This window comes from Hyperoodon ampullatus (genome assembly GCF_949752795.1).
Source record: "Hyperoodon ampullatus genome assembly, chromosome: 10".
NCBI lineage: Eukaryota > Metazoa > Chordata > Mammalia > Artiodactyla > Ziphiidae > Hyperoodon > Hyperoodon ampullatus.
The window spans coordinates 88,473,212-88,500,710 of record NC_136923.1 but is presented as its reverse complement, the minus strand read 5'-3'; positions in this window follow the sequence as shown (position 1 = coordinate 88,500,710).

The window sequence follows — 27,499 nt, the reverse complement described above, 5'->3', positions numbered from 1 at the left end:
TCATCAATAAGCCTACAAACAATAAATGCTGGAGAGGGTGTGGAGAAAAGGGAACCATCTTACACTGTTGGTGGGAATGTAAATTGATACAGCCACTATGGAGAACAGTATGGAGCTTACTTAAAAAACTAAAAATAGAACTACCATATGACCCAGCAATCCCACCACTGGGCATATACCCTGAGAAAACCATAATTCAAAAAGTGTCATGTACCACAATGTTGTTTCCAGCACTATTTACAATAGCCAGGACATGGAAGCAACCTAAGTGTCTACTGACAGATGAATGGATAAAGAAAATGTGGCACATATATACAATGGAATATTACTCAGCCATAAAAAGAAATGAAATTGAGTTATTTGTAGTGAGGTGGATGGACCTAGAGTCTGTCATACAGAGTGAAGTCAGAAAGAGAAAAACAAATACCATATGCTAACATATATATATGGAATCTAAAAAATAAATGCTTCTGATGAACCTAGGGGCAGGACAGGAGTAAAGACGCGATGTAGAGAATGGACTTGAGGACACGGGGAGGCCGAAGGGTAAGCTGGGATGAAGTGAGAGAGTGGTATGGACATATATACACTACCAAATGTAAAATAGATAGCTAGTGGGAAGCAGCCACATAGCACAGGGAGATCATCTTGGTGCTTTGAGACCACTTAGAGGGGGTGGGATAGGGAGGGTGTGAGGGAGATGCAAGAGGGAGGAGATATGGGGATATATGTATATGTATAGCTGATACACTTCGTTATAGAGCAGAAACTAACACACCATTGTAAAGCAATTACACTCCAATAAAGATGTTAGAAAAAAAAAAGAGAAAATCCATTATTCCTCTACTCAGAGGTAGTCATGTGAACATTTTGATATCTTTTACTTCATACTTTGAAAAAATATTTTATATGTAAAAAGTGTGTTTTTGTAATAAAATATAATAAAATACCCACCTGTGCATCTGCCTCCAGCTTAACAGAGCAGCACCCATCCTGTTTTGTCCCCAGTCATGCCTCCTCACTTGTGTTCCAGATGCAGTTTTTTTCCTTTTCAATTCAAATTTGTCTTTCAAAAAAAAATGTTATCTTGATTATTATAAACTTTAAGTCTCAGTGTATTTTAAATAATTCAGTACCTTCGATTTTGTGTGTATCATTTTCTTGTGTTCCTTTATAGTTTCACCACACACATGTGTGATCCTAAGTAATCATTGCTTTTTTGTGTGTGTTTTAATCCTTTAAATAAGTGGAATTATATTGTATTTCTTCTACTGCAACTTACTTTTTTCGATTAACATTATATGTTTTGTGAGGCGTGTGGCTGTAGTACATTTATTTTCACTACTGTATAGTATTACTTTGAGTGAATGTACCACAATTTACCCGTTTCCTATCGATGGACATTTGGGTTTTAGTTGTGTAGCAGATTCTGTCAGTGCCTCACCCTTGACCCTTGTGTCTTGCTCTCAGCAATTTCCAGATGCTGTCCTCTGCATCTATGCCTGAGGACGTTTCTCCCCACTCCCTGCAGAAAGCTGTGTGGCCAGTGCACAGTGCAGCAGGTTAGGCACACCCATAGGAGTAGCTCTGAACCAATGACTCTTGAGAATTGGGATATAAATCCCTTTGCTCCCTCTGATAATTCCAGTCCCCATAGTTTACCCATGAGGTGATAATCCAGTGACCCGCATAGTGACTCGTTTAATAATATGGTCAATATTCGGTATCCGCAAGGGATTGTTTCCAGGAGCCCTGTGTATCCCAAACCCAGGGATATTCAAGCCTCTTATATAAAATTACATAGTACAGTAGGTTCTCTGTATTCATGGGCTTTGCAACCCTGGGTTCAACCAACCATAGATGGAAATTTTATGGTTGAATCCATGGATGCAAGACCTTCAAATTTGGAGGGCCAACTGTTCAGTATTTATTAAAAAAAAATCCACGTATAAGTGGACTCCTGCAGTTCAACCCCATTTTCTTCAAGGCTCAATTATATACCCTTTATTGACTGCCTTTTCTCCCATGTAGTACTTCTCCACACCACTACCAGTCTTCCTGTTTATTTTTCCTTCTAAGTAACCTTAATCCTCACCTCAGGGTCTACTTCTAGGAGAAGCTAAACTAAGACTGGGTGTTTATTGCTGTGGATATTCTTGAACATGTGTCCTGGTACAAAGAGCAAGTATTTTTCTAGGATTTCTTCCCAAGTAGAATGACTGGATTACAGGGTTTGCCTATGTTCAACCTTATTAGATGATGCTGAGTTCTTTTCTAAAAAGTGACCAACACTTATGAGTAGTGAATAAATGTTCCTATCATTTAACACCCTTGCTAAGTTACCTTTGGTATCATGGTGAACATAAAGTAGTTTGTCATGGTTTTAATTTGTGGTTTTGGATGATTAATTAGATTGTGCATCTTTACATATATTATTGGCCATTTGTATTTGTCTTCTGTAAAGTGCATATTTGTATCTTTTGTCACTTTTTCTATTGGTCTGTAGTTTCTATTTGTAGGAGCTCTTTATATATTCTAGCTACCAGTGTTTATGTGCTTTAAAGATATCTTCTCTCAGTTTGTGGCTTGTTAGCTCATTTTCTGATGAACACTTTTGATGAACAAATATTAATTTAAAGTAGATTAATTCAGAAGAAAGCATTAAATCTTTAAAAATTAAGTATGATATTACTTGTAGGTTTTTCTTAGATGCCCTTTTAATTGGAATGTTTAGACCATTTGTATTTAATGTAATTTTTTTTTTTTTTTGCGATACGTGGGCCTCTCACTGTCGTGGCCTCTCCCGTTGCGGAGCACAGTCTCCGGACGCGCAGGCTCAGCGGCCATGGCTCACGGGCCCAGCTGCTCCGCGGCATGTGGGATCTTCCCGGACCGGGGCATGAACCCACGTCCCCTGCATCGGCAGGCGGACTCCCAACCACTGCGCCACCAGGGAAGCCCTAATGTAATTACTGATATGATTTGGTTTAAATCTATCATCTTACTTACTTTCTGTTTTTCTTATTTTCTTTCTTCTTCATCTCCCTATTCCCCCTTTTCCTCCTCTTCCTCTTCTTCTTGTCATATTCAATACTTCATACATAGAACCAGAAATCCAATACATTAAAATTTTCACAGTGTTTTTATTACGTGGACAAGTAGAGGATTCCTTTCTATCCTGGATTGCCAGCCGTGGAGTACATATCTAGAATAAAGTGTTTCTGACAGAATGGATTTGGACATCACTCATATCATGAAAAGTATGGAGTGTGAGTTTGTAATACTGAGCCACACTCAGTGGGTGACATTGTTTGCTGATAAGGTGGCTCTTGAAATGTCACAGACCCAGACAAATTTCCTAGAAAACACCAAACAATTGAACATAATACTCACCTTTGAAGACCATGTGAGATAAGTGATGGGCAACATGTAGAGAGTGCAACTTAGAGGAACATCTGTATGTAGTTCATTAGGTTCATGATCAAATCAAGAGTCTCATGCAAGGGACCCAAAGCCATGTCTCAGTTCATTCACCAAATAAAGGGAGACTTGTTTCTCAACTTTGTTATGTTAATCTGCCCGTAAGTTCAGCAAAACTCTTTTTTTTTTTTTTAAAGTAACTGAAATTACATGAGAACACTTTATCAGTTAACCTAAGTCTTGCTGCTTTAAACAGCTTCGTGTAGAGGAGTCTTCATAATGTTTATAAAATGAGGTTGTGTGAGGTCCTTAGAATGGTGTTTGTTTTTCTTGCAACTATTTCTGTGGCAGTTATATGCTGCTTGATAGGCTTTGTTTGGCAACGCATGATATCATGAGCATACAAATTTTTGGTCTGTACTTCCCGAAGCAACATTTTACTCTGTGTATAGATAGTGTGGTATATGCTAGTTCCTGTGATTTTAATAACAGAATTATACTGTGTGAGACCTGAAATGGGTCTTAGATGTCATCCAACTGCTTCACTTAACAGAAAAATAAATAGGCATGGAGAAATTAAAAATCTTGTTTCAATCATGCTAACTTGGAAATACAGATAGATCACGTAAAGTAGAGTTTACCCCCAAAATGTATTAGTGGTTGAGTATTGATCTGGCAGAACCATTCACAAAATTTTTTTCTTTTCACTATCAGGTCTTTTAATTCAGAAAGTGACTAAAGTTACAAGAATGATGAAGGAAGGCTAAGTTTCAGGAGAATATCTATTTCTCAAGTGATGCATTCAGTGAAAAGTGGTGGGTAGGGAGATAGGAATCATAAATCTAAGCTTAGGAGTGTTATAGCCAATCTCAGTAATTTGAAGGCCAAATCTCATGCATGCATGTCTTGAGGTAGTCCCTGTCAGTGATTGCTTAAGAAAGAGGGGACGCTTAAAAATAGTTAAAATGGAAAATTTTATATTATGTATATTTTACCACAATTTTAAAAAGAAAGAAATACAAATTTAAAAAAAAAGTAGGCTGTGAATTCACGCCATTTTTTCTAGTTCCTTGGGTAAGAGAGAAGGTAGCCTCTAATGGGTATAACTTCTGTGACTTTCCTGAGGGTTGCTACCAACTCCTGAAGACAGGTATCTCTTTTGAAGTTAGAGCTGAGGGGATCCTCAAAAAAGTTATGGGAAAATAAAAATGGGCCTGGCTGCCAGAGGCTACCCAATCCTCTTCTTTCTGTCTTGTCAAATGAGGACTTCATTCCTTTTGCTCTGGCCTTGCTGCTGTGAATGACTCATGATTCCATGTAAACCTGAATGGATGGTATTTATTCAGTATCTGTTATGTGTGAGGCAATGTACTAGAAATTGTATATACATTATCACAATTGTTCATCACAATCATGTGCTGGAGGTGATATTATCCCTAATTTATATACAAGAAAAATGAGGCTCTGAAAGGTAAAATAAACTATTCAAACTCACATAGGTAGTATTTTAGAGTTAGAATCCAACTCTAAGTCTGTTATTGAAGTTCTTGATCTTTTTACTATAACACAATTACTTCAAATTTTTTATCCCGTTCAAGTTAAGTGAGGGCAAGAATTTAGCACCTTACACTTGGTATATAATTTTGCAAGGGAAATAAGTATAAGAAAAAGGATTTTGTTTGGCATGAAGTGAGTATTTCATTCATTCATTAGATTTTTAATGAGAGCCCACTTTGTGCTAGGCATGGTGATCCACAGCCCTGAACAAGATAGACAGGGTTCCTGCTTGCAGGGAAGAATAGATTATGTCATTTAAACCCACCTCATCTATATGCAGAAATTTATTTAAAATCTAATTAAAGACAAAAGTAGAGCTTTTGTCTAAACCCACTTCATCTATATGCAGAAATTTATTTAAAACCTAATTAAAGACAAAAGTAGAACTCTTAACCATTTCTCTGCTACTTTCGTTACCACCAGCTGTCGTCTGGTTTAGCAGGAGCAAAATAGACTGATTCGCCAAAATATCTTTCTTTGGAGAACTCCAAGAATACCCATATTTAAAATAAGTGCATTCAATTCTTGTTATTCATGGTAGTTATGCTCTGTAAGGTCACTGTGAACACTGAATTTGCAAATATGGAACCATTGCTCCTAGGGGAAATAGAAGGTTAGGTTCCTGTGAGCCTCTGGTCACAACATTTTTGTCAACTGAACAACACATAGCCTTGTTTTATTTGTGTTTCTGCTTAAAAACACTTGATTTAATATATATTGTTGATTGGTTAATATTTAACTCACAGCCAACAGCCCTGGTACTCATGCCTGAAAGATGTTTATCTAACACAAGAATTTTCTCTGTAAGTACACCATAGCCTTCCTGTGCAAGACGACACTTCAGTACCACACTTGGGGGGGCATCCTAAACAGCAAAATCACCAATAAAAAGCACAAAAATGTGAAAAATGGGCAGTAAATAGACCACAGAAAGGATACTTGTTTGCTGTATGAGACCTGAAACAAAAAATAGAGCAGGGCTTCCCTGGTGGCGCGGTGGTTGAGAGTCCGCCTGCTGATGCAGGGGACATGGGTTCGTGCCCCGGTCCGGGAAGATCCCACATGCCGCGGAGCAGCTGGGCCCGTGAGCCATGGCTGCTGAGTCTGCACGTCTGGAGCCTGTGCTCTGCAACGGGAGAGGCCACAACAGTGAGAGGCCCACGTACTGCCAAAAAAAAAAAAAGAAAAAAAGAAATAGAGCATGACCTTGTTGGACCCCAGCTGGGAATGTGTGCCTTGGTCAACTTAATATTTTTGCTGCTCTGTGCTTGCCCTGAATGAATGTGGAAGCACTGCGTGTATTGATTTGGGGGGTTACAAATGAATTTTAGCCAGTTAGGCATGTTCATAAATACAAAAGGTGTAACTAATGAAGATGGACTGTTCTGATTTCAATAATAACAAATAATGCGCAAGAAAAATATCAGATGTTGCTCTGCAGAGAATTAAGTAGGGTGATGCAGAAGCACCAGGGTGGGTGCTGCTGATTGGGAGGTCAGGTGAGGTGCTTCTGAAGAGGCTTCCTCTACCCTGGGATCTGGATTGCAAGGAGGAGTCGGTCCTGTGAAGATCAGAGGGAAGGGCATTTGAAGTGGGGGGAACAGGCAGAGAAAAGGCTCAAGACAGGAAGGAATTAGGAATGAGGAACCCCAAGAAGGCCAGTGTGGTCCTGAGGCATGAGGGAAGGACAGGCCAGCTCATTAGGGCTTTGTAGGCGGGGGTGAAGGGTGAGGATTGGATTCTCGTGCGATGGGACACACAGGGATGATTGCAATATCAGGGCCGCTGAAGGTCAGTTTGGGGGCTGCCTGTACAGGTTGAGGAACTGTAGCAGTGTCCTGGTTGCACGGGCTATTTCAAGTGTGCCCGGGAAATTCAGGTTTTCCCGATCCCACTCTTGCACAAGCCTTTCCTCTCCCTGTGAGTGCTGGTCCTTGCTTTTCCAACAAATCCCTGGCCAGGAAGTCCTTCCCTTGTCAGAAGGACTTGATCCTGACCACTGCTGTGTTCTGCATTTCCTGAGCACTCTTACTTATTCCTCTGGTACCTCATCACTGACTCTTGGTCTGTTTCTCTGTCAATGTCATACCCTTTAAAACACTTTCTCAGTCACACTTCCTAAGTGTAGGGGTCATTTTTTCTTCTTTATTCTCTTTTTTTTTTTTTAAGTAGTAATTTTTAAATTGAAGTATAGTTGATTTATAATGCTGTGTTAATTTCTGCTATACAGCAAAATGATTCAGTTATATATATATTTGATATATATATATGTTCTTTTTTTAATATTCTTTTCCATTATGGTTTATCACAGGTTATTGAATATAGTTCCCTGTGCTATGAAGTAGGACCTTGTTGTCTATCCATTCTATATATTTTATTCTCTTTTGGTACCCTGACACAGTAGCCCCTGTATGTGTTGAATGACATTGAACTTTTGTGATCCGGTGCTGTGACCATTCATCCTGCGGACATTATGGTTGCGAGTGAAATATACATGAATGATGACACAGGAGTTTGCTGGGAGGTAGGGGCTGAGTGGTAGGCAAGGAGGGAGAGGGCAGTACTTACAGGATGAAGGTTACCTATATGCTCCAGGTCTGAGTTTTCTCTAAAGGAAGAATAGCAATGTTTGCCAGGAAACAAAAGTCTGGACCGGAAATACATTTAAGGTCTTTGATAATTCTTAATATCTATGGCTTTAAGATGGTCATAGAGCAGTTTATGTAGCTCAAACCCTTGAGGAATGGGGCAAGGTAAACATAAAGATATTATACTTTGCTACCTTTTGGTATGTTGGAAGCTCAAAACTGCTGCATTGAGCATTTGATGCCACATTAACTGATAGTTTGGTTCTTTCAGTTATCTGTATTCCCTTTGATCCCTGTCTAGGTAAGCTTTTAGTAAATGCAGCTTCTCGCTTCTGTTGAGAAGCATTGACTGAAAATGATAGAACTTGTGAGTTTTAAAATTTCATAGAACACACTTTGTATGTTGTACTTGTTGGACATTTTTCAGCATATTTGGTGAAGGTGGGCAAATTAAATTTGCCTTTCCCAATGTCCTCTGAATTTTTAATGAGCTGCTATATGTCTTGTCATTTTTTTTTCTGCCCATAACCATTGTTTTCAGCGTAACTGTGTTCTAGAATTCTTTTTTCTACAGAAGTAATTTGTTTCTTTTACTTTTCAAGATGGCTTCTATTTTTCTGCATGCAGGTTGCAAATTTAGTACAGTATAGGGTGTATAAAACACCTTTTTTTAGACTGAAAAGCTATAGAATCTGTTATATGCAATATATAACTGTGACATATTTATCTAAGAAGAAACATGTCACCACAAAGACATGGATTTCTTTGCTTTGGAAGAGTTTTCAAGTGCATCAGTGCTTTAAAAATCACCCTTGTGTTATCCAAATGTGAGAATGAGTGATTTGTCAGAAAGAAAAAATGTGTTCCAAATAGATCTCAGGTGATTTATTTAATCATGCATTCATATTATGGGCTTTTTTTTTTTTTTTGAAGCTGAATGTTTTTACTAAACACTATGAAACTGCAATTATAAGCTACTGTGTCAATTAGGAATTAGAGGTTCTTAGACCCGTGGATTATTCCATAGCTCTGTGAGAACACTGTCTGCATGCTAAAATTCATTTTGACCATAATTAAGTACAGAAGTAGAGCTTTTAACCACTTCACTGCCAGCTTTTGACACCATTAGTCGTGGTTAAGTTAAGCAGGATCAGATAATAGACTAATTTAATAAAATATTTTTTCTTGAGAACTAAAAAATACAGGTACTTAAAAATATTTCATTCTAGTCAAAATTTTGTTTATTTACACAAAACTGTAATTTGGTTTTGGAAAGTACCGATTGTTTTTACCTTGGTTTTAAACCCCAGAAGAAAAAGTCCAGTCTCTACTACAGCCAAGATGAACCAGTTGATCAGCTTGAGTGTCTTTGTAAACAACCCACTCTTTGAAGAAGATTAATGACTCAGCCGTCGGTTGCCTGATGGATTTAGCTTGGGATCATGGACTAGATAGGAAATTGTGGCTCTGTCTTTGCCCAGCTGTCTGTCACATGCCACCCATTGAACACGATGGTTTATACTGAGAAAACGTGAATAATTCAATGCCAGATACGTCTGTAATGATTGGAAATACAACTCAGAATATACAGGTCCCTAATAGTAACGTTATAAGTATGTGAGAAGATGAAATCATTATATTAACCCTGTGTGCAGGAAGGCAGAACCATTTAGAGTTTCCATTATTAATAATGTGATAATTTTATGAAAAAATTGCATCTTCGGCAAACAAAAATGTAAACATTCATCCCTTGGTATATGAGGGGGATTGGTTCCAGGACTGGCTGCAGATTCCGTAATTCATGGGTACTCCAGTCCCATAGTTGGCCCTCCAGTATGCTTGGTTCTGCATCCATGGATTCAACCAACAATGGTTTGTGTAGTACTCTGTGCATTTATTGAAAACAATCACATGTAAGTGGACTTGTGCAGTTCAAACCTGTATTGTTCAACGGTCAACTGTATACATTTGTCACTATGTTGGTAGACATGCAAAATCAGTAGTATGGGTTTTTTATGGAACTCTGAGTGTCTGGGTGATTGGTGACCTTATAGCAAACACATACAAAAAAAATCACGTCTGGCCTTTAGGGTTTGTTTGTTTGTGTGTTTTTTTAAGTATAATTGATTTACAATTTTGTGTTAGTTTCTGGTGTACAGCATAATGATTCAGATATATATATATATGTATATACATATACATATATCTGAATCATTCATATATATGCTCTTTTCCTATTCTTTTCCATTATGGTTTATTACAGGGTATTGAATACAGTTCCCTGTGCTATACAGTAGGACCTTGTTGTTTATCTGGGCTTTAGGATTTTTTAAACTGGAGAGTATAAGGGAGACTATTTAAAAGGAGGTTGAAGCCTCATTTTTCTAATGTGCACTCATATTCATGATAAGAACATTATATATTGCCAACCACATCTCTCTTACTATCTATTCATTTACATTGTATCTTTATGTATTACTCTGTATCTCCCAGAAGGTAGCCATTAACTTGCCTCTTAAGATTTAGTTAAGATTTCCTCATATCCTCATTCCTCAGATTTTGAAGGGTTTGAACCCACTTCCCTCACTGTCCCCTGTCAAGATATCCTTGAATTTCCAGGGCTCTTTTGGCCATTTCTTGTTTTTAGCTCCTTTTCCAACTGAATCCTTAATCTCACTCATATGTCCCCCTCTATGGCTGTCCCTTTCTCTTCCCTCTGCACAAACTCAAAGCCTCAGACTCCTTTCCATGATTAAAAAAAAAAAAAAATCACACAATGCATTATGAATGTAGAGACTTTAATGAAAGGGGTTTTAGAATCACAGCAATACCAGTAATTCAAAACTTATAATAAACATCCCTGTTCTTCAGTATCTTACTGGCCATCCTTTCTCCATGGACTCTGGGATTCTGCAAATTGCTGATTCTTCTTTCTCTTTCTCTCTCTCTCAAATTTCCATAATATTTTTACATCAAGAGGTTAGCTACACTATCTCCTTTCTCTCCTGTCTCCCTTGCCCTCAAGTGGCTCATAAAGATATTTTCCTAAATAAAGGCAGTTTCTTCCCCAAGAGGCTCTGGGATCAGCTGTTGTAATAATACTTATTTTTCCCACAACAAATACACTTGTCATGCAAAATATTGCCAAATTCTCATCCCATTATCTTTCTTTCTCTCTGTGTTTCTCTATCTTGGGGAATATCTGTAGAGTTTTTGTTTCATATTACAGCAGGCTTTGATTACTTTGGCCATCTGTGCCAAGGCAGCAAGGCGTTGCTACTCAGCAACTCAGTGGCAAAGTAGGAGAGTCACTTTGGTTGCTTCTCATGCTTTTCCACATTATGGCACATAAAATATCTGTAAGGCACACACTCAGGAGTCAATAGATAAGGTTGCATGTGGCCAAAGATGCCTGGTCCAGGGGCTCCAGCTCTTCTGAGGGCTCTGGCCACCCAGGCTCTGTCCAGCCAACACAGGGCTGAAGAGATCAATATGGAAGCATACCTATGAACATCACGTGGCCACTTGTTGGGAAGCTCTGAAACACAGTAGCCTCACTCAAGCCAGGGAAAATCAACGCAGCTCCTCATCTGTTTGGGTCAAATGTCTCTGTTTGGGACTTGTGATACTTTCAGGAGATGTATAGTTTTTTCTACATAGTCAAATATGTATTGCATTAAGTTGCATTACCTCCAACTGTGGAACTCTTAAAAATACAAAACCAAAAGCCTGCCTTATGGCACCAGGGTTACTGGATTGTACTTCATTAAATCATGTTTCCAAATGTACTATATTAAGATGCACCATAGAACTACCTTTTGTGTTTATTGTTATTTTAACATTCTAGTCATTGCTCCTTTTAATCAGCTGGATAATTTAAGGGGACTTTAGAACATCTGCAGGAGAATCACCTCAACATGTAGGTGGTTAATTCCAAAGCTCATTTTCAAAAGGGATGGAGTGTGATCATTCATTTTTTTCATTCAATCATTCATTCAAGAAGTGTTGGCTGAATGCCTGATGTGTGGAAAAGAGAGAAAGGAAAAAAGTATGTCATAGTTGCTCCCTCCAGGAACTATGGAAACTAGAGTCCAATGGAGAGACAATTCTGGGATATTTGAAGTGTTGAAGTTACGGATAAAAGAGTTTATAGTAGAGAACAACAGTGATGGAGGAATTTCCCCAAAAGTGTGCTCTGGGTGAGGGTGCATTGTTAGGGAGTAAGGCATAATTTTAGCTGGTCTGGAAGGATTAGTGGGATTCAGAATAGCGAGAAGTGAGCTAGTCCTAAAACCATGGATTCATGCAGAGTTCAGTTTAGTATAAGAAAGGGCTTGTTTTAAAGTAAAATACCTTCAAGAAGAGAGGTAAACATTGGAGCCAAGAGTTTTCCTAAGTAAAATTGTATTTATTTTAATGAAAGAGAGGGTGAAATAAAGAAGAAACGATCAATGATGTTGGCATAATTCTAGTGTAAAACGATCCAGCATGATTTATTCACTAAATATTGGCGAAGGATTGTGTGTTAGCTGTTCAGATGGGTGCTCATTGTTCTGATAATGAAGAATAAGTGTCTCAAAATTGTTGCCTACTAAGAGAGCAGAAATAGGAATAATATGCATTTTTAAGACCCTGTAAATATTTTATTTGTTCATAGCCAACACCTTTATTGAAGGGAAACACTTTGGCTATTTTGTGACAATTTATCTTATTAGCCATGCTGCAAGATGTGATTGATGATAAGAGAAATAAGGATTGTCCATCTGTATTCTCATCCCAGCTCAGCAGAACCCAGTTAGATGTTATTTATTTTCCTTTTCTCCTCTGGATTGCTTTAGGGCCTGCAATAGAAAGGACATAAAACTGTGATTTTGAGTTCTTCTGGGCCAGGGGACAAGGACTATTTTAAATCCCTAGAAAGAAACAAGACTAAATTCTTGTCCGTTTTTTCCTTGAATGTGCTGGTCTGAATAAATTCTTCCCACGAGTTTTGAAAATTAGTCTGTATAGGAAAGTTGCCCAAGAATTAGAGTGTAGAGGGGCCAGAAAGGGAAAAAAAGAAACACAAAAAAGCCTAGCTGTTCACTTTTGTCATTGTAATCAGTAGAATAAGTAAAAACTGGAGAAGATTCTTTTTGCCAATTAAAAAGAAATGGACTCTTACACCTGCTGAGCAGGTTAAACTTGTCTGTGAAGGTTTTGTTCACATGAGAACCAGCTATTCAATTTATAAAGCAGCCACTTAGAGCATTTATCATTCATTCATTCATTCATTCATCCTTTAAATGTTTTGTACCTACTTCCCAGGTAAGCTACCCTGGTGTATGTGGGTTGTCATACCTCTTTTTGTGCTGTTTGCGTTTTCCCCCACGTGTTCATATACTATGATCAGCTTTCTGCGCCCAAACAACTAGATCTTCCTTATTCTTATGAATGGCATGGCAGTTTTGGATGGAACAGAATGAATGTATCATAATTTATTCAAGGAGTTTCCTTTAAAAAAGTGCAGGAAAACTTGTCGGTTCTCATACTTAAATTAGAGTTAGGGAAGGCAGTTAATATTTGATTTATTTAAAGAATTCCACAAGCCCTGGGGGGCGGGTGGTCTGTGTCTACGAATTAGATATAACATTTTCAAATAGAAAATCTGAAGTTAAAATCACCCCTAAAGGACAAAATACATTCATTCTTTACAGGTCCACACACAGAGACAAGACAAAGCATTCTGTGGACTGCAAGAAAGTCTTCTGCAGCTTGGGCTGGCCTCCATTCTTTTTAAGGAGCTCTCTGCTTTTGATTGTTCCATTGCCCTTCCTCTCGCATATTCAGTCATGGTGGGGCTTTTGCTCCCCAGCTGCTCTCCGTATTCCTGGAGGGACCACCTCCCTCCCTAGCCTCATGCATATGTTTGGGTGTCCTGAAGATTTGCAGAAGCCTGCCCACCATGCACCTTCTATTTAAGACTTGCTGTTTTATTGTAGGTAGAACTGGAACCACTCTTCTGTAAGGTTTGGTACAAGACCTGGTCCTGTTTTCACAGAATCTTCCATCCTTGCTTTCTTCCCTCACTTTGAACACCTTGATGTTTTGGTCTGCCTGATTATAGTGATACTAATTTATTTTATTTTACCTATGTGGATCGAACATTTCAGATTCATCTATTCACATCTATGTAAACATCATTACATAAAATTAATTTGAAGGTTGTTTTTCATACAACAAAGAACAATATGTGATGTCTTTAATTTTGGCTGCAAAGTTGAAATAAATCAGTGTTTTAACAAAATGGATTTATTGGGAGATGAAATACAAACATCGCTGAGAAGGAAATGTGGTATGTATTATCTATTTAGGAGTTTACCAAAGATAGACACTTTTGTAATTTGAGAAATAAAGCCTTCCAGAGATATACAGAATTAATCTCACCCTTTGAATGATTGTGGTGGGAGAGGGTTCTTTTTTGTTTAAAACTCAGGTGAAGCCTGATACTTTTGTCTAGAGTCTACTTGGCTGCATTTTATTTGACATCACTGAACAGGACAATGCAACCTTATCCAACATGACTCCCATTCTTTAAAAAAAATTAAAATGGGTCGTGAGACGATAAAAATTTAATTTCTTTTAAATAGAGGAACTTGAGAAAACTATAAAGTGCTTACCCAAACAGTGATATTTCCATGGATTGATAGCTAAGTAATTTAGAAGAGGTTGGTTCATTTCTAACTGTAGAATGATATCTGTACCAAGATACATTTGTGAAATAGGAAATCTCTAGAAAATAATGAAAAATTATAAACCATGCCCATAGACAATACTCAGCCAAACCAGATTGTGGAAGTACAAGAAGATATAGCTCATCTTAGTCATGGTAAGGAGTGGAGAAAATTTGAGAATTATGCACACTTCTCAGAAAAACCCTGTATGGTTAACAGTTCATGCTAAGGCAGCCTGATTGAAAGCATTTCTCTTCATATTATCTTATAGCACTAACATCTACCTGTACATTGTCTCAAAAGAACTTTGGCCTCATAACGGTCTTGGTTCAGCTCACACAATGTCTTTTTATTGTTCTGAGTTATATTCGTTTCACAGGGATGATGCAACTGATTATAGAATCAGTTTATTTGAAAGAGATGCAGCATAAGTACTGTGAATCCTGAAATGTTTTTATTACTTCTTTTAGATTCTCATTTCCTTTGGTCATGGTCTTATGGGAGATTTCAGTGGTAATATAATCTTGATTTCTCTTTTCACCATTCTTTGCCCATGAGAAGGCAATCTTCCCTTTATTGTTTTTATTTAATAAATTCTGATGTTTTAAAGAAATCAGTTGTTCACTCATTGATAACTTACCAAGCACCTACTAAGTGTCCTGCACTGAATTAGGTGTTAAAAGGATATTATTTTCAGTTTTTCAAGTCATCTTATTTACTGGATTAAAAAAAGGGTATTAGTATAGACTAGAATGTAGATTTTTGTTTTCTTTACCAGTTGTTTTCTGCTTATATAAATGTGGACTAAATGGTTAGTTTTTGGTGTTCCCAACCACCTAACCTTCAGAGTTTTAAAGGTACTGCTGTAGGGGCTTCCCTGGTGGCGCAGTGGTTGAGAGTCCGCCTGCTGATGCAGGGGACGCGGGTTCGTGCCCCGGTCCGGGAGGATCCCACATGCCGTGGAGCGGCTGGGCCCGTGAGCCATGGCCGCTGAGCCTGCACGTCCAGAGCCTATGCTCCACCACGGGAGAGGCCACAACAGTGAGAGGCCCACGTACAGCAAAAAAAAAAAAAAAAAAAAAAGGTACTGCTGTAGAATTAAAATAAATAGATCCCTTAGTCCTGGCCAAACTCATGAATTGGTGATGCTTCAGAATAATGTTGGCTTTTAATGAACAGAATAGATTTGTATGGAAATGCCATTTTCAGAGAGAGAAATGGAGTTGGGATTTAATTTTCCCCTGAAGATCTGCATTGAAAATTTGTCCCAGGCCTGCTTTGCCCCTATCCTAGTGATAAAAATTATCACTTTTATTCTTCCTTGGGATTCATAAAGGTAAGAATGGCAAACAATCTGTTTTGCAGTGCAATTATTTTTACCTTATCTTTTACCATCCACGTAAAATCACTTTTCCCCTCTTATTCCACCTGCCTTGCACAGACCGGACAAGAAGAATGAATGTGAAGGTGAATTCAAGGGCATTGCTGAAGTCCTTCGCCTGCCCTGAGCCACAAGAATTTTTTGCATAAAGTTACAAGTTCATATTAACTGCTCAACTTTCAAACTTTAACGGAGAACCCAGTCTTTATTCTTCAGTGGTGTTATCAGTCAATTAAGTTTGTATTCTGCATCCTGTCTTAATATTTCCCCTCTCTTAGCTTCTCCCCAACCCCAGAGATCATATTCTCTGCATGTGTCAAACTTCCTTTTCTCTCCTCATATTTCATCCTTCTAGGATCTGTCAAGTGTCCAAGTTGTCCAGAGCTCACTTAAAAATGGATCAGGTCCAGAGGGACCAGTGCCGACTTCCCATTAATCTATCAGAGTTTCAAATGTACGGGCTTTTGAGGTGGGAGAGGAGGAAAAAGAGAGTTAGGGCTCCTCTCCAGGAAAGGAAGGTGTTTCCTCTATTTCTGTGGCAGGATTCTTACCGTAAAGTTCACTTTCTCCAAGGTGAATTCTGAGCTTAGCCGTGCAGGGACAAGTCAGCTCGAATCCACAGGAGTGAGACAAGAGTTTGGCTAGGACCCTGTGACTTAGCTTTGTGGTCAAGGAAGACTATGTAAATTCACTCAGTTCCCAGGCCTTTCAGCCCTAGAGGAAGAGGATTAGGGGAATCCAAGAGTCCTGACTTTCCTGGGAGGCTGAATTACAACTAGAGCCTGTTTTAACTAGCACAGCTTGAGTTTCATACTTGAAATGAAGCTTAAATCAAAATACTCTCTACTCTTACCATATTCTAATGGGAAATTTATTAAATGTTAAAGTCTAATCTGAAAGCAAACGTAGCTTTAAATAAAACTATGCAACATCATTTAATAGTGTTTATAACTTGAGTGTTGGGTATCTGGGCCTAATAACCCAGATAGGAGAAGGAATTCCACAGCCCTCCTTCCCAATCTGGACCTGTCTGGAAGCGTTTATTTGTACTAAGTTTTCCAGTCTGAAAGTCTGTGTCATTGTTTAGATTCTGCCTGAATAAACAGGCAGAATGATAAACTTCCTCTTCAGGTGAGGTTTATATCTTTTGAATCAGACCATAGCCTCTAAGCCATAGCTTTCCTGTTCAGAGGCTGCAGAATCAGTTCTGCAGATGTTTCTGGGAGGCCCTAATATGTGCCCAGACCTGTAGGGTGTACTTGTAGGTATAACGATGATGACAATGATACATAGCCCCTAATGAAGCTGTAGTCATGTTGGGAAAGTAAATCTGACACACATGAAATAAGATGCTCATTTAGGAAAATCCTAAAGTAAATATAGTCAAAAGTCACGATGTCACATATCAAGTTCATTTCAAGCAGAAATTATGCACTTAGTCATCAGGAAGAGGAAAAATGAGTGTGGGCTTTAGTTATTGGGGGAAAGCTTGATGAAATAAATTGGATTTGAGATGGTCAGTGCAGACTGTGTTCAATTTGGGGTGCCAGATTTTAGAAGAGTAACCAATACTATTAGTGTAGATCTTCCCATGTGGCTACTATGCAGGGGTTATAGGCATGCTACACATCCATCCTACGCATCCATGCTACACAATCCTGGGCAGGGGCCTGAGCCGAGAGTCCTCAAGCTGGTCAGCACTGCCCCAAACCCTTGTCATCCTTTCCCAGTATGTACCAGTGAACATATAAGAATTCTGCTCCAATAAGTGTTTTCTTACAATTAAAGTGTCTGACAGGGCACTGTTTTTTCAGAGCAGTGACTCCGTCATCCCTGAAAGCGTGAAGGAGAAGTTGGATGTCCATAGGTCGGCTGTGTGGAGAGGGCGGCCGGGTTGGACCGAGTGGGCTCCAAGATGCTTTTCCATTCTGATAGCTTGATCACTGGGTGTGTATTGAGGAAACCTAGGTGAGTAGGAAGTGTGGTGGCAGAGACCTGAAGGGTGAATAAACATGTCAGGGGAAGCAGGGGGAGAACTGGAGATTTCTCTGCATCAGGTGAGTGGTGAGGAATGAGATTGATGGTTGAGAACTTTATGTATTCTGATAGGCAATGGGGAACTTGCTTCCTGTTCTGGGGCAGGATATGATAAAACCAGTGTTTGAGGAAGCTTTGCTTTCTATTCTGTACTCAAAGGATGTAAGAAAGAGCGCGAGAGAGAGACAGAGAGAGAGACAGAGAGAGATTGGTTCCAGCCAGGGAGACCACTTAGGAACTTTCCTGTAATCCTATGCCTTACCTGTACTATGGTGGGTGGTAATGGAAATAGAGAAAAAGGGGCAAAATCAGAAGTTAATGGAAGGACTAATATGGGTCTCCTTGAAAATGGCTTGGAATTAGGATTCTTTAGATTATTACTTGAAAGGTATGTGGTTGATGTTTTTAGGTCAGCAGGCCACAATCAAGTATTTACATCTTGTCTACCACTCCAGCTGACCAGTGACCTGAGACAAGTCATGAAAATTCCTCTTATTCCCATTCCCTGGTAGTATCATCCCAACAAGAAAGAGTGTTTACAAAATAGTCTGAGCCCTGGATGTAAGGGGGCTTGTTCTATTAATATTGTGCTATAACAATTCTTGGTGTTGGGGTTATTGTTCTCCAATACATCTCCAATACAACGGTGATGTAACTCTGTATTTCCTACCTTAGGGATATTTTTGTCTTCCAGCAGGATTCTGAAAGTGGGCTTTCCTGTGAGGTGTTCTTTGAAAGACTGGCAAATCTTTCAAATATTTGTTTTAATATTGGTCCATCAGGAGAAAGTGAAAAATATATAATATTCAAGATGATCACTCCTATTCCCCCCTCAATCTAATACCTCAAATATATTGAAAATCCTCTGGCCTCATCTATTTACAAGAAGCTATAATGATTTAGATGGATGCTTTCCTGGGGTACTGATGTTATTTTTCTGTGGAATTCTCTAAGCAGGGCTTTCCTGAAAAGAATACATTAAGACTGTCAGAATGATTCTTTTCAGCAGGCTAAGCTTTGCAGATGCCCTTTGTTGAGGGAAAAATGCATTATTCTGCAAGTCCTTCTGATCTTCAGGAAAACTGAAAATATCCAATGTTCTTCTACAATTTGAACTTCTCTATAAGAAAATCCCGGAAATTTTTATTTTCTGGACTAAGATCATTCAGAGCTTATGGTATTTTAAAACATGAGAATAGAAATGTCTGGAGGAGAAAAACAACTTTTAACACATTTACTGAGAGGAAGACGCCTCTGCTCTCGAAAAGCAGAAATCCTTGTGCCTCCTTTCTGTTTTCCGTTTAACCTTTTTTTTTTGCACCTGAACATTTTTCTGAGCGATGTGTCCAGCATAAACATCTTGGGATATAATTACTTAATGTGTGCAAGTAAGACATGGTTCAGATATTCACTGAGCCCTGGTTGGCTGTGTCCTGAACAAGATCGTGCTGTTTCAGGACTGCAGCAACAAATCCAGCGCATTGGAAAAAGAAGAAAGGAAGACATTCCTTGAAAAGAGTTGCTTTCATGGTTTAGACATCCACTTTGTGCTTCTATGGGCAGACAGAGCTTGGGTGGGAGAGAACTCACTTTGATTTACAGGGCCTTATAAAACATGCTGCCCTTTGTACCCAAAGCCACAGACCTGCTGTTAATAGGGCATGGACCCGGAGTTTTTTCTGGTGGTAAAATTTGTAAAACCCAACACTATTCTCTTCGGTGAGCTACTCAAAGATGGGAGCGAGTCTGTTAACTTCCGTCTGTTTGTTCAATGTTTGGCACGGGGCCACATGTCCACAAGCCCTCGCACATGTCTTTGCTGTTGTTGATGATGATTGAAACGGGGACGAGAGTGACGAGCAGAGGGGTTTGTTTAGCATGATGGATAGAGGAGAGCTCGGAGAGGGGGAGGGGAAAGATGGATGGGCAGGTCGAGGACGTATTTTGGCAGATGCTCCTGCTGTTCTTGAAGAAAAAGGAAAAATGGCTCAACTGATCTTCCGGGAGTGTTCTGGCCTTCTGCTAGGAAACTGGTCCCTGGTTTGAAGGTGTCTGAGATGTACACTGTGATTAGAGGGCGAAAGGTCATTTGTGGCAGAATCCTGTCTTGGCTTTGCTATGTGCCTCCCCTGCTCGGTCTTTTAGGTCAGTCCCAACTCCCTTCCTTTCCTTCCCCTTTAAGTGTCTTCCTTCCTCAACTACTTCTTTAGTGCCTGCTTCTCTTCTAGGCTGGGAAGATACCGTTCTTTTCCTTCATGCATATAGAGACCATTTCAGGGAAGGTAGAAGGACCTCACATCAGCATTTTCGTATGTGAGGAAGCTGAGGCTTGCTTAGGGCCAGAAGGGGAAAACCTACAACGTTTTCTCAGGTGCATATTGCATTTTCTTCCCCATTGAGTGGAAAAGCATATCAATGGGCCATCCTGTCCATAGGATGAATATAAACTTCAGCAGTATTGCGGTTTATTATTGTTTAAAATGTGTTCATTGAAAGCAATTTTGTTGAGAAAAATTTCTCAGTTTGGGGGAAAAGATAGTAGAAGCCAGTATGTGGTTGTTTCACTGTTGAGTTATTCTTTTTTTTTTTTTTTTTTTGCGTTACGCAGGCCTCTCACTGTTGTGGCCTCTCCCATTGCGGAGCACAGGCTCCGGACGTGCAGGCTCAGCGGCCATGGCTCACGGGCCCAGCCGCTCCGCGGCATGTGGGATCCTCCCAGACCGGGGCACGAACCCGCGTCCCCTGCATCGGCAGGCGGACTCTCAACCACTGCGCCACCAGGGAGGCCCCATTGTTGAGTTATTCTTGAAGTAGCAAGAACAATGAAGAAAAATTTCTCTCAGGTTATTGCAACTGAGCTGAAATTCTACTCTGCACACATATGCTTGTGAAAAGTTACAGTAATTTCGAATTGAAAATCCTGAAAAACCTGCATGTTGCTGTCAATAGTTACCCTAATTCTAGTTTTTGCAGAAAAGATGATTCATAATAGAAGGAAGAAAATATACACAAGGTATATAGTTTGTTATACTTTTATTTTTCTTTTTTTTTCTTTTTTTTTCTTTTTTATTAGTTTCTGCTTTATAACAAAGTGAATCAGTCATACATACACATCTGTTCCCACATCCCTTCCCTATTGCGTCTCCCTCCCTCCCACCCTCCCTATCCCACCCCTCCAGGCGGTCACAAAGCACCGAGCTGATCTCCCTGTGCTCTGCGGCTGCTTCCCACTATCTATCTACCTTACGTTTGGTAGTGTATATATGTCCATGCCTCTCTTTCGCTTTGTCACAGCTTACCCTTCACCCTCCCCATATCCTCAAGTCCGTTCTCAAGTAGGTCTGTGTCTTTATTCCCGTTTTACCCCTAGGTTCTTCATGACATTTTTTTTTTTTAAATTCCATATATATGTGTTAGCATACGGTATTTGTCTTTCTCTTTCTGACTTACTTCACTCTGTATGACAGACTCTAGGTCTATCCACCTCATTACAAATAGCTCAGTTTCGTTCCTTTTTATGGCTGAGTAATATTCCATTATATATATGTGCCACATCTTCTTTATCCATTCATCCGATGATGGACACTTAGGTTGTTTCCAGCTCCGGGCTATTGTGAATAGAGCTGCAATGAACATTTTGGTACATGTCTCTTTTTGAATTATGGTTTTCTCAGGGTATATGCCTAGTAGTGGGATTGCTGGGTCATATGGTAGTTCTATTTTTAGTTTTTTAAGGAACCTCCATACTGTTCTCCATAGTGGCTGTACCAATTCACATTCCCACCAGCAGTGCAAGAGTGTTCCCTTTTCTCCACACCCTCTCCAGCATTTATTGTTTCTAGATTTCTTGATGATGGCCATTCTGACTGGTGTGAGATGATATCTCATTGTAGTTTTGATTTGCATTTCTCTAATGATTAATGATGTTGAGCATTCTTTCATGTGTTTGTTGGCAGTCTGTATATCTTCTTTGGAGAAATGCCTATTTAAGTCTTCTGCCCATTTTTGGATTGGGTTGTTTGTTTTTTTGCTATTGAGCTGCATGAGCTGTTTATAAATTTTGGAGATTAATCCTTTGTCAGTTGCTTCATTTGCAAATATTTTCTCCCATTCTGAGGGTTGTCTTTTGGTCTTGTTTATGGTTTCCTTTGCTGTGCAAAAGCTTTGAAGTTTCATTAGGTCCCATTTGTTTATCTTTGTTTTTAGTTCCATTTCTCTAGGAGGTGGGTCCAAAAGGATCTTGCTGTGATTTATGTCATAGAGTGTTCTACCTATGTTTTCCTCTAAGAGTTTGATAGTTTCTGGCCTTACATTTAGGTCTTTAATCCATTTTGAGCTTATTTTTGTGTATGGTGTTAGGGAATGATCTAATCTCATACTTTTACATGTCCCTGTCCAGTTTTCCCAGCACCACTTATTGAAGAGGCTGTCCTTTCTCCACTGTACATTCCTGCCTCCTTTATCAAAGATAAGTTGGCCATATGTGCGTGGGTTTATCTCTGGGCTTTCTATCCTGATCCACTGATCTATCTTTCTGTTTTTATGCCAGTACCACACTGTCTTAATTACTGTAGCTTTGTAGTATAGTCTGAAGTCAGGCAGCCTGATTCCTCCAGCTCCGTTTTTCGTTCTCAAGATTGCTTTGGCTATTCGGGGTCTTTTGTTTTTCCAAACAAATTTTGAAATTTTTTGTTCTAGTTCTGTGAAAAATGCCAGTGGTAGTTTGATAGGGATTGCATTGAATCTGTAGATTGCTTTGGGTAGTAGAGTCATTTTCACAATATTGATTCTTCCAATCCAGGAGCATGGTATATCTCTCCATCTATTTGTATCCTCTTTAATTTCTTTCATCAGTGTCTTATAATTTTCTGCATACAGGTCTTTTGTCTCCTTAGGTAGGTTTATTCCTAGATATTTTATTCTTTTTGTTGCAATGGTAAATGGGAGTGTTTTCTTGATTTCATTTTCAGATTTTTCATCATTAGTGTACAGGAATGCCAGAGATTTCTGTGCATTAATTTTGTATCCTGCTACTTTACCAAATTCATTGATTAGCTCTAGTAGTTTTCTGGTAGCATCTTTAGGATTCTCTATGTATAGTATCATGTCATCTGCAAACAGTGACAGCTTTACTTCTTCTTTTCCAATTTGGATTCCTTTTATTTCCTTTTCTTCTCTGATTGCTGTGGCTACAACTTCCAAAACTAGGTTGAATAAGAGTGGTGAGAGTGGGCAGCCTTGTCTTGTTCCTGATCTTAGTGGAAATGGTTTCAGTTTTTCACCATTGAGGACAATGTTGGCTGTGGGTTTGTCATATATGGCCTTTATTATGTTGAGGAAAGTTCCCTCTATGCCTACTTTCTGCAGGGTTTTTATCATAAATGGGTGTTGAATTTTGTCGAAAGCTTTCTCTGCATCTATTGAGATGATCATATGGTTTTTCTCCTTCAACTTGTTAATATGGTGTATCACATTGATTGATTTGCGTATATTGAAGAATCCTTGCATTCCTGGAATAAACCCCACTTGATCATGGTGTATGATCCTTTTAATGTGCTGTTGGATTCTGTTTGCTAGTATTTTGTTGAGGATTTTTGCATCTATGTTCATCAGTGATATTGGCCTGTAGTTTTCTTTCTTTGTGACATCCTTGCCTGGTTTTGGTATCAAGGTGATGGTGGCCTCGTAGAATGAGTTTGGGAGTGTTCCTTCCTCTGATATTGTTTGGAAGAGTTGGAGAAGGATGGGTGTTAGCTCTTCTCTAAATGTTTGATAGAATTCGCCTGTGAAGCCGTCTGGTCCTGGGCTTTTGTTTGATGGAAGATTTTTAATCACAGTTTCAATTTCAGTGCTTGTGATTGGTCTGTTCATATTTTCTATTTCTTCCTGAGTCAGTCTTGGTAGGTTGTGCATTTCTAAGAATTTGTCCATTTCTTCCAGGTTGTCCATTTTATTGGCATAGAGTTGCTTATAGTAATCTCTCATGATCTTTTGTATTTCTGCAGTGTCAGTTGTTACTTCTCCTTTTTCATTTCTAATTCTATTGATTTGAGTCTTCTCCCTTCTTTTCTTGATGAGTCTGGCTAATGGTTTGTCAATTTTGTTTATCTTCTCAAAGAACCAGCTTTTAGTTTTATTGATCTTTGCTATTGTTTCCTTCATTTCTTTTTCATTTATTTCTGATCTGATCTTTATGATTTCTTTCCTTCTGCTAACTTTGGGGGTTTTTTGTTCTTCTTTCTCTAATTGCTTTAGGTGCAGCGTCAGGTTGTTTACTCGAAATGTTTCCTGTTTCTTAAGGTGGGATTGTATTGCTATAAACTTCCCCCTTAGAACTGCTTTTGCTGCGTCCCATAGGTTTTGGGTCGTCGTGTCTCCATTGTCATTTGTTTCTAGGTATTTTTTAATTTCCTCTTTGATTTCTTCAGTGATCACTTCGTTATTGAGTAGTGTATTGTTTAGCCTCCATGTGTTTGTATTTTTTACAGATCTTTTCCTGTAATTGATGTCTAGTCTCATAGCATTGTGGTCGGAAAAGATACTTGATACAATTTCAATTTTCTTAAATTTACCAAGGCTTGATTTGTGACCCAAGATATGATCTATCCTGGAGAATGTTCCATGAGCACTTGAGAAAAATGTGTATTCTGTTGTTTTTGGATGGAATGTCCTATAAATATCAACTAAGTCCATCTTGTTTAATGTATCATTTAAAGCTTGTGTTTCCTTATTTATTTTCATTTTGGATGATCTGTCCATAGGTGAAAGTGGGGTGTTAAAGTCCCCTACTATGATTGTGTTACTGTCGATTTCCCCTTTTATGGCTGTTAGTATTTGCCTTATGTATTGAGGTGCTCCTATGTTGGGTGCATAAATATTTACAATTGTTATATCTTCTTCTTGGATCGATCCCTTTATCGTTATGTAGTGTCCTTCTTTGTCTCTTCTAATAGTCTTTATTTTAAAGTCTATTTTGTCTGATATAAGAATTGCTACTCCAGCTTTCTTTTGATTTCCATTTGCATGGAATATCTTTTTCCATCCCCTTACTTTCAATCTGTATGTGTCTCTAGGTCTGAAGTGGGTCTCTTGTAGACAGCATATATATGGGTCTTGTTTTTGTATCCATTCAGCCACTCTGTGTCTTTTGGTGGGAGCATTTAGTCCATTTACATTTAAGGTAATTATTGATATGTATGTTTCTATTCCCATTTCCTTAATTGCTTTGGGTTCGTTATTGTAGGTATATTCCTTCTGTTGTGTTTCTTGCCTAGAGAAGTTCCTTTAGCATTTGTTGTAAAGCTGGTTTGGTGGTGCTGAACTCTCTCAGCTTTTGCTTGTCTGTAAACGTTTTAATTTCTCCATCAAATCTGAATGAGATCCTTGCTGGGTAGAGTAATCTTGGTTGCAGGTTTCTCTCCTTCATCACTTTAATTATGTCCTGCCACTCCCTTCTGGCTTGTAGAGTTTCTGCTGAGAGATCAGCTGTTAACCTGATGGGGATTCCCTTGTGTGTTATTTGTTGTTTTTCCCTTGCTGCTTTTAATATGATTTCTTTGTGTTTAATTTTTGACAGTTTGATTAATATGTGTCTTGGCGTATTTCTCCTTGGATTTATTCTGTATGGGACTCTCTGTGCCTCCTGGACTTGATTAACTATTTCCTTTCCCATATTAGGGAAGTTTTCAACTATAATCTCTTCAAATATTTTCTCAGTCCCTTTCTTTTTCTCTTCTTCTTCTGGAACCCCTATAATTCGAATGTTGGTGCGTTTAATGTTGTCCCAGAGGTCTCTGAGACTGTCCTCTATTCTTTTCATTCTTTTTTCTTTATTTTGCTCTGCATCAGTTATTTCCACTATTTTATCTTCCACCTCACTTATCCGTTCTTCTGCCTCAGTTATTCTGCTATTGATCCCATCTAGAGTATTTTTCATTTCATTTATTGTGTTTTTAATCGATGCTTGATTCATCTTTAGTTCTTCTAGGTCCTTGTTAACTGTTTCTTGCATTTTGTCTATCCTATTTCCAAGATTTTGGATCATCTTTACTATCATTATTCTGAATTCTTTTTCAGGTAGACTGCCTATTACCTCTTCATTTGTTAGGTCTGGTAGGTTTTTATCTTGCTCCTTCACCTGCTGTGTGTTTTTCTGCTTTCTCATTTTGCTTATGTTACTGTGTTTGGGGTCTCCTTTTTGCAGGCTGCAGATTCGTAGTTCCCGTTGTTTTTGGTGTCTGTCCCCCGTGGCTAAGGTTGTTTCAGTAGGTTGTGTAGGCTTCCTGGTGGGGGGGACTAATGCCTGTGCTCTGGTGGTTGAGGCTCGATCTTGTCTTTCTGGTGGACAGGTCCACGTCTGGTGGTGTGTTTTGGGGTGCCTGTGGCCTTATTATGTTTTTAGGTAGCCTCTCTGCTAATGGGTGGGGTTGTGTTCCTGCCTTGCTAGTTGCTTGGCATAGGGTGACCAGCACTGTAGCTTGCTGGTCGTTGAGTGAAGCTGGGTGCTGGTGTTGAGATGGAGATCCTGGGAGATTTTCGCTGCTTGATATTATGTGGAGCTGGGAGGTCTCTTGTGGACCCATGTCCTGAGGTTGGCTCTCCCACTTCAGAGGCACAGCACTAACTCCTGGCTGCAGCACCAAGAGCCTTTCATCCACCCGGCTCAGAATAACAGTGAGAAAAAGTAGAAAGAAAGAATTAGTAGAGGGCTTCCCTGGTGGCGCAGTGGTAGCGAGTCCGCCTGCCGATGCAGGGGACACGGGTTCGTGCCCCGGTCCGGGAAGATCCCACATGCCGCGGAGCTGCTGGGCCCGTGAGCCATGGCCGCTGAGCCTGCACGTCCGGAGCCTGTGCTCCGCAACGGGAGAGACCGCAACAGTGAGAGGCCCGCGTACCGCAAAAAAAAAAAAAAAAAAAAAAGAATTAGTAGAAGAAAGAAAGAGAGAGGGAAAGAAAGGAAGAAGGGAAGAAAGGAAGGAAGGAAGGAAGAAAGAAAGAAAGGAGGGAGGGAGGGAGGAATGAAAGCAAAAGGAAGAGTGAATGGAAGAAGGGAGGGAGGGAGCGAGGAAGGAAAGAAAGAAAGAAAGACAGGAGGGAGGGAGGGAGGAAGGAAAGAAAAAGAAAGTGGAAAGAAGAAGGGTGGGAGGGAGGGAGGGAAGAAAGACAAAGAAAGAAGGAAAGGAGGAGCGGAGGGAGGGAGGGAGGAAGGGAAGGTAGGAAAAAAGAAAGAGCAGGTAAAGTAAAATAGAATAAAGTATGAAATATAGTAGCGTTATTAAAATTAAAAAGTAATTATTGGAAAAAAAAAAACACGGACCGATAGAACCCTGGGACATATGGTGGAAGCAAAGCTATACAGAGAGAATCTTACACAGAAGATTACACATACACATTCACAAAAAGAGAGCAGGGGGAAAAATCAAAAATCTTGCTCTCCAAGTCCACCTCCTCGATTTGGGATAATTCGTTGTAAAAAGAGGAAAAGGGCGAGAAGTCTGAAATCTTGCTAAGTCCACCTCCTTAATTTGGGATAATTCGTTGTAAAAAGGGGGGAAAGTCTTAAATCTTGTCCTCAAAGTCCACTTCCTCAATTTGGGATGATTCGCTGTCCATTCATACACTCCACAGACGCAGGGCACATCAAATGGACCGTGGAGCTTTAATCCACTGCCTCCGAGGCTGCCCAAAGAGATTTCCCTGTCTCTGCTCTCACAACTCCCGGGTCTCAGCCTTGGACCTGGCCCCGCCTCTGTGCGTAGGTCGCCGGAGGGCGTCCGTTCTTCGCTCAGACAGGACGGGTTTAA